This window comes from Protopterus annectens, chromosome 16.part0, assembly GCF_019279795.1.
Source record: "Protopterus annectens isolate FY-2018-M chromosome 16.part0, PAN1.0, whole genome shotgun sequence".
Taxonomy (NCBI): Eukaryota; Metazoa; Chordata; order Ceratodontiformes; family Protopteridae; genus Protopterus; species Protopterus annectens.
Window position 1 is genome coordinate 782,374,472 of NC_056750.1, and position 12,393 is coordinate 782,386,864.

Genomic DNA, 12,393 nt, shown 5'->3' on the forward strand with positions numbered 1-12,393 from the left:
CACACAGCATATCAAGAAGGTTTGTTACTCTACACAAAGCATTTTATAACACTATAACATCTGGATAAGAAGAAAAGAAACCACACAAGATGCTTGGTTTTGTCAGATTTCTGGTATACAACAATCCTTTTGATTGTGTCTTTATTTACTACTATGTATCATACACCTGGTTGCATAATAGTGTTAAGCATGCCATTGCAGATACACTCCTCATGCTGTTTAACTTAAGTTTAGCTGCTGGATTTGTCCCTGATGAGTGGCACACTGTAGTGGTGATTCCTCCCATAAGGGTAGCCTTACAACTGACCTGGATAGTTAAGAGTTCTTTCAGCCTTACAAGACTCATCTGCAAAACCAAGGGGTGTTTTGTAACTAAATTAAGTGTTGAAAGTCAAGTCTAACAAGAGTCTTAATATCACAGTTTATTAGACTTTGCGAAGGGTAAGTTCTTCTTATTTAACCTATTAAATTTCTTCAAAAGGGTTACAGAGGCTGTAGATAGTGGCTATACAGTACACACGGGGTATCTTCACCTGGCAAAGATCTTCAACACCATTCCCCATGCTGGCATCCACACAAAAGCTAATTGCTTTAAAAATCGACCCATACATGGTAAGAAAGACAGTGCAAGTTGCAGATATCTCATCAGTAAGTATGAAAAAGACCTGTGGTGTCTTTCAGAGCTCAGTGCTGGGACATGTCCTTTTTGGTATTCAGTTCTCAGATCTCCAAGTGGAGAGCCAAGACCTCTGGCTAATAAAGTTTGCAGGTGACTGCAAACTGAAGGTTGTTGTTAAGTCATCCTATGACACCCAAACTCTCCTGAATGCACTCTCCCTAGTAAACCCTTGGCATGCTAAAAATAGCTCAAAATAAATGCTAAAAATTGTGATAGTAGACAGCACCTCCCCTCATCATTACATGTATCCAATACAGCACTACAAAATTAGAACTTTGTCAGAGACCTAGATACTTGGGCTGGTAGCTCCATCTCTTTTGACCATCATTAAAACAGTATACACTGCATATCTTAACCTGGCCAAAGCTTTTGACACAATTTGCCACTCAGGGACAGTAGAAAAGCAAAAAAAAAAAAAAAAAAAAAAAAAAAAAACTGGGAATAAACCCCTATGTCACCCACAGGATTGCCAACAGGCTCACAGATATGATGCAGATAATCAAAATAGGAACGTTACCTCCACAAACAGACCAGTCACCAATAGAGCCCCCAAGGTTCTATGCTGGAACCTCTTCTGTTTGGCATCTACTTTTCTAAAGTAAAAGCCAATACCAAAGGGCTCTATCTAACAAAGTTTGACTGCAAGCTAGGAGCAGTCATTGAATCCCGAAATGACTTGGCCATCCTGCAGGAAAGTTTATCTCAAATAACTGGTGTCAAAACCATGATCTGAAACTAAATACCAAAAAAAAATGCATTATTGTATCTTTGGGAAGTCACCTACTCCAGAGAACTACCACATTGACAATACACTCCATTAGAGTTGATCCAGTTGTTCCAGATTTGGGAACTTATGTGAATAGTGACCTAACTTTTGACCAGCATATGTCAGTTGTTGTAAGAAAGTCCTTCTGTATTGCACAGCTTATAAAGAAAGGGATTCTGTATAGATCTAAGGATATCATTGTATCACTGTACTCATCCTTCGTTAGGCCAGTCATAGAATATAATGCCCTCTTTGTTGTGTATCTGTCCAGCAAGATGCAACAACTAGAATGCCTAAAGAGATACCTTAGTATAACAACATGCCCTACATGTACAGATTCAAAGCCCCGTCACTATACTCAGTATTCTACAGATACATATTATATATATATATATATATATATATATATATATATATATATATATATAGGTTCATAGGTTCGTACTAGGCTATCTGCCCAAGGGCATTTATAAGCCTAGCCCATAGTTATTTGGCTTTCGCCACCCCTTTAGTTTGAATAAAACTATGCCTATTATTTTGCTGTGCCTCTGTCAAGCAGTGACACTGAAGTAATCCCTGGGGTATATCTGCGATCCCCCATCAATTGGTCAAGATTCCTCTTGAACAAGGCCAGCGAGATGCTCTGCCTCACATGTACCGATTTTGTTCCACAGCATAGGAGTCTCTGGGTGATGAATCTGTCCCTCCAGCATGTTCTATTAATAACCGTGTCAAGGTTTAAGTCTCCCCCTTGTGGTTCTGAGGGATCTAGATTTTTTGAGGTGAAGCATATTCATCAAATCAGGGTTTGACATGGCCTTATATGTCAGGCACAGGTCACCTCCGAGCAAGCGGTATGAGACTGAATAGAGCTGGAGTTATTTCAGTCGGGCAGCATAAGACATATTTTTGAGACCCTTTATCCTTTTGGTGAGGAACTTTTGGGGCCTTTCCAGCTGCTGCAGGTGTCGGGTCAGATACATTCCGAATGGGGCATTGTACTCAATCATAGGTCTAATGAGTGATGAGTACAGGGGACGATGACCTCCCTTGATCTAGATGTGAATCCCTTCATGATCAGGTGGGCAATGTAGAAGGTTTTCCTAACTACTTTAGCAACATGAGTGTCAAACGAAGGCTACTGTCAACCTGGGTCCCCAGATCCCTGATGACTTCTTCTGTGCTCAGTGGATTGCCACCTATATGGTAGCTAGGGTAACCTTGTTTTTCCCGAAGGGTATGACTATGCATTTCTTGGCATTTAACTTTAGGCCATGGCTCTGGCACCAGTTATCCGCTTCTGTGAGGCCCTTCTGAAGGATATCTGTGTCAGATGTGTTTTCGACTATGGCGCCAGTTTGCAGTCATCTGCAAACTTTGTCAGCCATAACCCTCCTGTGTTTGCTTGTACTTCAGAAAAGTAGATGCCGAACAAGAGTGGACCCAGGACTGATCCCTGTGGGACACCACTTGTGACAGGCTTTGAGTCTGACATGGCTCCAGCGACTCTGACCCTGTGGGTTCTGTCACTTAGCCAGTTTGCAACCCATCTTGTGATGTATGGGTTTACATTCAAGCTGATGAGTTTTTCGATGATACCTGAGTGGGTATTGTGTCGAAGGCCTTTGCCAGGTCAAGGTAGGCTGTATGGACTGCCTTTCCTCATCAATGGCCTTGGTGACTGTCTCGAAAAGTCAACCAAGTTTAAAAGGCATGATCTGCCTTTGACAAAGCCAAACTGGGTTGGATCCAAAGTCTGCAAGTTCCCTATGTCTTTATTTATGAGTTCCATTATGATCCTCTCCATGGCTTTGCAGATAAGGCTTGTCAAGCTAATGAGATGGTAATTTCAGGGTCGGTGGAGGCACCGCCTTGTGAAGTGGGACCACAGTCGCCGGCGCCACTCCTTGGGTAATGATCCTGAGGTGAGGCTAAGATTAAACAGCTGTCCTAACTGCGGGTTTAATTCCTCATTGAGTTCGTGGAGCACACAGCCGGGACACCATCCGTCCCATGGATGCTGTGTTTTTGCTTTGGAGAGCAGTTCTCACCTGGGTGTTGGAGATGTTTGGGGCTACAATCCTCTGGTATAGATATCTCTCCTTTGGGGAGGGGAGTTTGCACTGAACCTGTCAGCCAGTATGTTGGCAATGTGTGTAGGTTCAGTAATCTTCACATCATTTTGAACTAATTCTGAGCATATCTGGGAGTTTCCTCCTAGGTTTCTAACATAGCTAAAGAAGGCCTTATGATTGTCTTTTGAGTCCTTGGCATTTGTCTCTCAAAATTTGCCTTGGATGATTTTATGAGAGCTCTTAGTTTTTACTTATAATGATCAAAGGTGTCTTACCTTTCAAGGATTTTGCTCTATCTTGTAGTAGCTTCCTCCTTTGTTGTAGAGCTTGTTTATGGCTGGGGTCCACCAGACTGGACGCTTGCCTTTGGTACAAAGAGTCTTAGTTTTGTTTGGGATTGCCTGATCCATGCAGTCCTGTAGGTGCTGGTAGAAGGCATTTGTAAGTGATTCAGCGGTTTGAGTAATGTTTACCACTGGCTCAGGTGCCTTAAAGGAGACCACATTAGTTTTAGAAGTGTGAAGTCGGCTTTTGAGAAGTTTTTCACTGTGGTCTTTTTATTTCAGGTGGGGCGGATGAGGACCTCCAGCGAGATTAGTTTATGATCTGATCTCACCAGTGAGGGGTATACTTCTGGTGTTGAACATTTTGATCCCATGTTTGTGATGATGAGATCAAGTATGTTTTCTCCTCTTGTGGGGATGGTGACTAGTTGTTCCATGGCATTTGAGTTTATGAACTCCAGGAACCTTTGGGCTAGAGTGTTTGGGCTTGAGTAGTGTTCCCAGTCTATATTAGGGTAGTTGAAGTCACCTAGTATGATGGTGTTGGAGATACATTTATCCCTCCATTGTTTTCAGGAAGGCCATGTGAGGTTCCTGAGTTTGAGAGGGTGGCCTGTAACATGCTACAAATTGCAGAGCAGTCTTGCCTATGGTTAATTGCACCTGGATGGTCTCCGATGCATCGCGGCGTTGCCACCAACCTTGAGGTGTGGGTGTCCTTTATGAATATGGACACCTCCTTTCTTGGTGTTGTCCGGATTTTGGGGCCAGAACGCATGATATGAGGTGAAACCTGCTAGTGCTGGGGTGCTCTCAGGAGCCTTGAACCAGGTTTCTGTCACAGCACAGACATCGATGTTCTCCATACTGAGAAGGGCCTCGAAAAGGTGCATCTTGAGATTGAGACTTCTGGCATTGAGCAGCATTACCCTTAGTTTTTACTTTTTGTGTTCTAGGGTGGTAGGTTTAGAATTTGAGCCTTGCCTAAAAAGGCACTATGGGGTGGCAAGAGCCTTTGCCAATATCCGAAGCCTAGGGGTGACAGGTGCAAGCCGTCCCTTGCAAAGCAGCGTGGCTTGTCCAGCATGTCATCCCAGGCAGACAGACATTGGATCCCCTTTGAATGACACCAGAATTTAAGCCAATTATTAAAGCTGATCATCTTATCACTGTATTGTGGCATCATTCTAGGTGAAGGTAGGATACTGCTCAAGGTCAGGGTCATACCTGCCTGGGCTACATAATCAGAGAGCTCCTCAATGTCTCTTTTCATGTAGTCCAAGGAGGTACGTCTCAGGTCGTTGACACCAGCGTGGACAATGACTTAGTCGTACTTGTACCTGCTGTTGAGAGACCTGAGTGCTTGTGTTATGTGGCGGATTCTAGGGCCCAGCAGGCAGCTTACTGTGACCTTCTCCTTACTCAGTCTGGTGAGCGGGACGCCAGTGTGACTGACTATGGAGTCACCTATGACAAGTATGTTTGGTGTTGTATTTGGCCTTAAGGGCAGTGACTGCTTTGCACACTGATTTTGTTGTTTATGTGTTGTTTGTGTGGTGTATTGAGTTTGCAGTTGCTTGGGTGTCTGCTTTGGAGGCCTCTGCTGTTTAGGTAAATTTTACTCAGAGCCTCCGAGTATGTCTTAGTGTGTTTATGTGTTTGATTCAGTGGTGTGGTTGAGTTATGTGAGACTGGTATTGTGGTGTGTGTAGTTGCCTTCTCCTCCTGCCTGGTCTTGCCAGTCCTGAGTTGAGAGAGCTCAGCCTCCAGTCTGGCTAAATAGCTGCATCTCTCACAAGTGTTAGTGTTACGTGGGAGGAGAGGGTTGTCCGTGTACATGAGACAATTGTAACATTGTCTCAGAATTCCCAGATTCACCAACTGGGCAGGAGAGGACGCCAGCATCTGACCCTTCGACATGCTAGAAAGAATTATGAGTTGGTATGAGACAGAAAAGTAGTGGGCTTAGCAGGAAGTGGGCACTCCTGGGGTTTTGCTAGTGAGAGATTTGTATAATATAGGAGTGCTTGACCTGCAAAGAGAATGCTTATAAGACAAGGGATATGCTTATAAGACAAGTGCTGAGCTTCTTGAGAAGAAAAAGCTATTTGGAACAAATGCTGCACTTTTTAGTGTAGGTGTAAACTGTTTAGGTTCCTAACAGAGCAGTTCTAAGGGAAAAATTGAAGAACAGACTTTCTGGAGCCAGAAAGAGTTTAACCTTGTTTAACCGGCGCTGCCCGATGCTGCTCTAGTGGCAACTCGCTAAAGCACGTTAAAGCGTGCTTGATAGCAGGGGCTGGAAAGAAGCAGGAATAGACCCAAAAGGGAAAATAAAACTACAGTTTCAAGTCAGTAACCACCTCACGGGGCAAGGAAGCTGCTCAATGTTAGTCACTGCCACTGATCAACAGAGAGACCCTCCTCCAGCCCAAGCAAAATGGCCTCACAGAAACTTTCAAACAGTTCAGGAACAGCAAGCCTGTAAATGAACTTTTTAACTCTCAGAAAAGTGGGAAAAAGCAAGATTTTTTTTTTTGTTTTGTTTTTACAGAGATAGCAGAGGTTCACAAGTAATATCAAGTTATAACAGTGCAGTAAATGACCCCACACAAGAGTGCTAGGTCAAGGACAGAAAATATGCAAGTTTTAAGAAAAAACGATTGAAAATTAAGTGCAAACAGGAATTTCAGCAAACAGCTTTTGGTTGTGCTCTAAATACAGCTTCTAATACAGAAATCAAGTTTAACAAGCCAGAAAATGCTCAAGCTAGGCAGCTATGCAGAAAAACTTAGCAAATAAACAGAGAAAAAATACTTAAAATCTCAAAAGTGGCTCCCTTCTTCTCTCAGCATTTTTTCCTCTTGGAGGGTGCTTCACCAACAGCCAACAAGCCTGAAAAGATGCCCAAACCACGAGGCAACTGGGTTTTAAGAGAGGAAGATGAAGGAGTTATGGAAATGACCCCTAGTGGCCAATAAAACTACAGTTTCAAGTCAGTAACCACCTCTACGGGGCAGGGAAGCTGCTCAATGTTAGTCACTGCCACTGATCAACAGAGAGACTCTCCTCCAGCCCAAGCAAAAATGGCCTCACAGAAACTTTCAAACAGTTCAGGAACAGCAAGCCTGTAACTGAAGGTTAAACGCTCAGAAAAGTGGGAAAAAAGCAAGATTTTTTTTTGTTTTGTTTTTACAGAGATAGCAGAGGTTCACAAGTAATATCAAGTTATAACAGTGCAGTAAATGACCCCACACAAGAGTGCTAGGTCAAGGACAGAAAATATGCAAGTTTTTAGAAATTAACGATTGAAAATTAAGTGCAAACAGGAATTTCAGCAAACAGCTTTTGGTTGTGCTCTAAATACAGCTACTAATACAGAAATCAAGTTTAACAAGCCAGAAAATGCTCAAGCTAGGCAGCTATGCAGAAAAACTTAGCAAATAAACAGAGAAAAAATACTTAAAATCTCAAAAGTGGCTCCCTTCTTCTCTCAGCGTTTTTTCCTCTTGGAGGGTGCTTCACCAACAGCCAACAAGCCTGAAAAGACACCCAAACCACGAGGCAACTGGGTTTTAAGAGAGGAAGATGAAGGAGTTATGGAAATGACCCCTAGTGGCCAATAAAACTACAGTTTCAAGTCAGTAACCACCTCTACGGGGGGCAGGGAAGCTGCTCAATGTTAGTCACTGCCACTGATCAACAGAGAGACCCTCCTCCAGCCCAAGCAAAAATGGCCTCACAGAAACTTTCAAACAGTTCAGGAACAGCAAGCCTGTAACTGAACTTTTTTAACTCTCAGAAAAGTGGGAAAAAGCAAGATTTTTTTTTTCGTTTTGCTTTTTACAGAGATAGCAGAGGTTCACAAGTAATATCAAGTTATAACAGTGCAGTAAATGACCCCACACAAGAGTGCTAGGTCAAGGACAGAAAATATGCAAGTTTTAAGAAAAAAACGATTGAAAATTAAGTGCAAACAGGAATTTCAGCAAACAGCTTTTGGTTGTGCTCTAAATACAGCTACTAATACAGAAATCAAGTTTAACAAGCCAGAAAATGCTCAAGCTAGGCAGCTATGCAGAAAAATTTAGCAAATAAACAGAGAAAAAAATACTCAAAAGTGGCTCCCTTCTTCTCTCAGCGTTTTTTCCTCTTGGAGGGTGCTTCACCAACAGCCAACAAGCCTGAAAAGATATATATATACATATATATATATATATATATATATATATATATATATATATATATATATATATATACACATACACACACACACACATATATAAAAATCTATATGGGTCCACTTTTAAATGTGAAATGCCGAAATCTCGAGTTTTAAAAAAAGAACCCAAAACATCGGGATTTCGGTATCTTGACATTTAAAAGTGGGGAAAAAAAAGACAGACAGCTAAAATAAAGTGTTTGCAGGACAAGCCTCTACCCACTACTTAAATATACCAACTCCGAGATGAAGAGAATGGTAATGCTCCTGTTGGACTTACCGTTCTCTTCACTGCTTGATATATTTAAGTAGAATAGGAGGGCTTGCCCCCCTGCAAACACTTTATTTTAGTTCATTTGTGTTTTTTTTTTTCACTTTTAAATGTCGAGATACCGAAATCTCGGTGTTTTGGGTTTGTTTTTTTAAAACTCGAGATTTTGGTATTTAAAAGTGGACCTATATATATATATATATATATATATATATATATATATATATATATATATATATATATATATATATACACAGTGCAGTGAAAAAGTATTTGCCCCCTTCCTGATTTCTTATTTTTTTGCATGTTTGTCACACTAAAACCTTTCAGATCATCAAACTAATTTAACTATTAGACAAATATTAGACAAAGACAACCCAAGTAAACACAAAATGCAGTTTTTAATGTTAATTTTATTTATTAAGGGAAAAAACTATCCAAACCTACATGGCCCTATGTGAAAAAGTTAATTGCCCCTCTTGTTAAATCATGAAGTAACTGTGGTTAATCACATTTTTGGGAAAGCTAAGTTCAATTTCACTAGCCACACCCAGGCCTAATTACTTCCAGACCTGTTGAATCAAGTGATCACTTAAATAGAACCTGTCAGACAAAGTGAAGTAGGCCAAAAGATCCCTAAAAGGAAAACATCATGCCGCAATATAAAGAAATTCCGGAAGAGATGAGAAACAAAGTAATTGACATCTATCAGTCTGGAAAAGGTTACAAAGCCATCTCTAAAGCTTTGAGACTCCAGCGAACCATGGTGAGATCCATTATCCACAAATGGAGAAAACATGGAACAATGGTGAACCTTCCCAGGAGTGGCCAGCCTACAAAAATTAACCCAAGAGTGCAGCGATGACTCAACCAAGAGGTCACAAAAGAACCCAAAAAAACATCTAAAGAACTGCAGGCCTCACTTGCCTCAGTTAAGGTCAGTGTTCATGACTCAACCACAAGAAAGAGACTGGGCAAAAATGGCATACATGTCAGAGTTCCAAGGCAAAAATCACTCCTGACCAAAAAGAACATAAAGGCTCGTCTCACTTTTGCCAAAAATAATCTTGATGATCCCCAAGACTATTGGTAAAATATTCTGTGCACTGATGAAACAAAAGTTGAACTTTTTTAGACGTGTGCATCCCGTTACATCTGGCATAAAAGTAACACAACATTTCCGAAGAAGAACATCATGCCAACAGTCAAACATGGTGGTGGTAGTGTGATGGTCTGGGGCTGCTTTGCTGCTTCTGAACCTGGATGACTTGCTGTGATTGATGGAACCATGAATTCTGCTCTCTACCAAAAAATCCTGAAGGGAAGCCGTGGTGGTGCAGCGGTAGCATTGTCGACTCACAGCAAGAGGTTCTCCCATTCAATTCTCAGCTGGAGCGCCTTCTGTGTGGAGTCTGCATGTCCTCCCCACGGTTGAGTGGCATTTGAAAGACATGCATGAATGGGCGTGCCTTCGTTGAAGGTTGGGCATTGGGCTTGCATCTCGGCACCATGAAAATCAACTGCCAATCATTAGCGGACCGGAGTTCCACTGTGGCGACCCCTAACCGGGAAAAGCTGAAAGAAAAACAACAACCAAAAAATCCTGAATGAGAATGTCCAGCCATCAGTTCATGACCTCAAGCTGAAGCACACTTGGGTTCTGCAGCAGGACAATGATCCAAAACACACCAGAAGGTCTACCTCTGAATGGCTTAAAAAAAACAAAATGAAGGTTTTGGAGTGGCCTAGTCAAAGTCCGATCTTGAATCCAATAGAGATGATGTGGCATGACCTTAAAAAGGTGGTTCATGTTCAGGAAACTCTCCAATATGGGTGAATTAAAAAAATTCTGCAAAGAAGAGTGGGCTAAAATTCCTCAACAGTGATGTGAAAGACTCATTGCAAGTTATTGTAAATGCTTGATTGCAGTTGTTGCTGCTAAGGGTGGCACAACCAGTTATTAGGTTTACGGGCCAATTAGTTTTTGACATAGGGCCATGTAGGTTTGGATATTTTTTTTCCTCAATAAACAAAATCATCACTTAAAAACTGCATTTTGTGTTTACTTGAGCTACCTTTGTCTAATATTTACATTTGTTTGATGATCTGAAACATTTAAGAGTGACAAACATGCAACAAAAAAAAAAAAAAGAAATCAGGAAGGGGGCAAATACTTTTTCATTGCACTGTATGTGTGTATGTATGTATGTATGTATGTTTGTGTGTATATATATATATATATATATATATATATATATATATATATATATATATATACACAGTGCAGTGAAAAAGTATTTGCCCCCTTCCTGATTTCTTATTTTTTTGCATGTTTGTCACACTAAAACCTTTCAGATCATCAAACTAATTTAACTATTAGACAAATATTAGACAAAGACAACCCAAGTAAACACAAAATGCAGTTTTTAATGTTAATTTTATTTATTAAGGGAAAAAACTATCCAAACCTACATGGCCCTATGTGAAAAAAAGTAATTGCCCCTCTTGTTAAATCATGAAGTAACTGTGGTTAATCACATTTTTGGGAAAGCTAAGTTCAATTTCACTAGCCACACCCAGGCCTAATTACTTCCAGACCTGTTGAATCAAGTGATCACTTAAATAGAACCTGTCAGACAAAGTGAAGTAGGCCAAAAGATCCCTAAAAGGAAAACATCATGCCGCAATATAAAGAAATTCCGGAACAGATGAGAAACAAAGTAATTGACATCTATCAGTCTGGAAAAGGTTATAAAGCCATCTCTAAAGCTTTGAGACTCCAGCGAACCATGGTGAGATCCATTATCCACAAATGGAGAAAACATGGAACAATGGTGAACCTTCCCAGGAGTGGCCAGCCTACAAAAATTAACCCAAGAGTGCAGCGATGACTCAACCAAGAGGTCACAAAAGAACCCAAAAAACATCTAAAGAACTGCAGGCCTCACTTGCCTCAGTTAAGGTCAGTGTTCATGACTCAACCACAAGAAAGAGACTGGGCAAAAATGGCATACATGTCAGAGTTCCAAGGCAAAAATCACTCCTGACCAAAAAGAACATAAAGGCTCGTCTCACTTTTGCCAAAAATAATCTTGATGATCCCCAAGACTATTGGTAAAATATTCTGTGCACTGATGAAACAAAAGTTGAACTTTTTTAGACGTGTGCATCCCGTTACATCTGGCATAAAAGTAACACAACATTTCCGAAAAAGAACATCATGCCAACAGTCAAACATGGTGGTGGTAGTGTGATGGTCTGGGGCTGCTTTGCTGCTTCTGAACCTGGATGACTTGCTGTGATTGATGGAACCATGAATTCTGCTCTCTACCAAAAAATCCTGAAGGGAAGCCGTGGTGGTGCAGCGGTAGCATTGTCGACTCACAGCAAGAGGTTCTCCCATTCAATTCTCAGCTGGAGCGCCTTCTGTGTGGAGTCTGCATGTCCTCCCCACGGTTGAGTGGCATTTGAAAGACATGCATGAATGGGCGTGCCTTCGTTGAAGGTTGGGCATTGGGCTTGCATCTCGGCACCATGAAAATCAACTGCCAATCATTAGCGGACCGGAGTTCCACTGTGGCGACCCCTAACCGGGAAAAGCTGAAAGAAAAACAACAACCAAAAAATCCTGAATGAGAATGTCCAGCCATCAGTTCATGACCTCAAGCTGAAGCACACTTGGGTTCTGCAGCAGGACAATGATCCAAAACACACCAGAAGGTCTACCTCTGAATGGCTTAAAAAAAACAAAATGAAGGTTTTGGAGTGGCCTAGTCAAAGTCCGAACTTGAATCCAATAGAGATGCTGTGGCATGACCTTAAAAAGGTGGTTCATGTTCAGGAAACTCTCCAATATGGGTGAATTAAAAAAATTCTGCAAAGAAGAGTGGGCTAAAATTCCTCAACAGTGATGTGAAAGACTCATTGCAAGTTATTGTAAACGCTTGATTGCAGTTGTTGCTGCTAAGGGTGGCACAACCAGTTATTAGGTTTACGGGCCAATTAGTTTTTGACATAGGGCCATGTAGGTTTGGATATTTATTTTCCTCAATAAACAAAATCATCACTTAAAAACTGCATTTTGTGTTTACTTGAG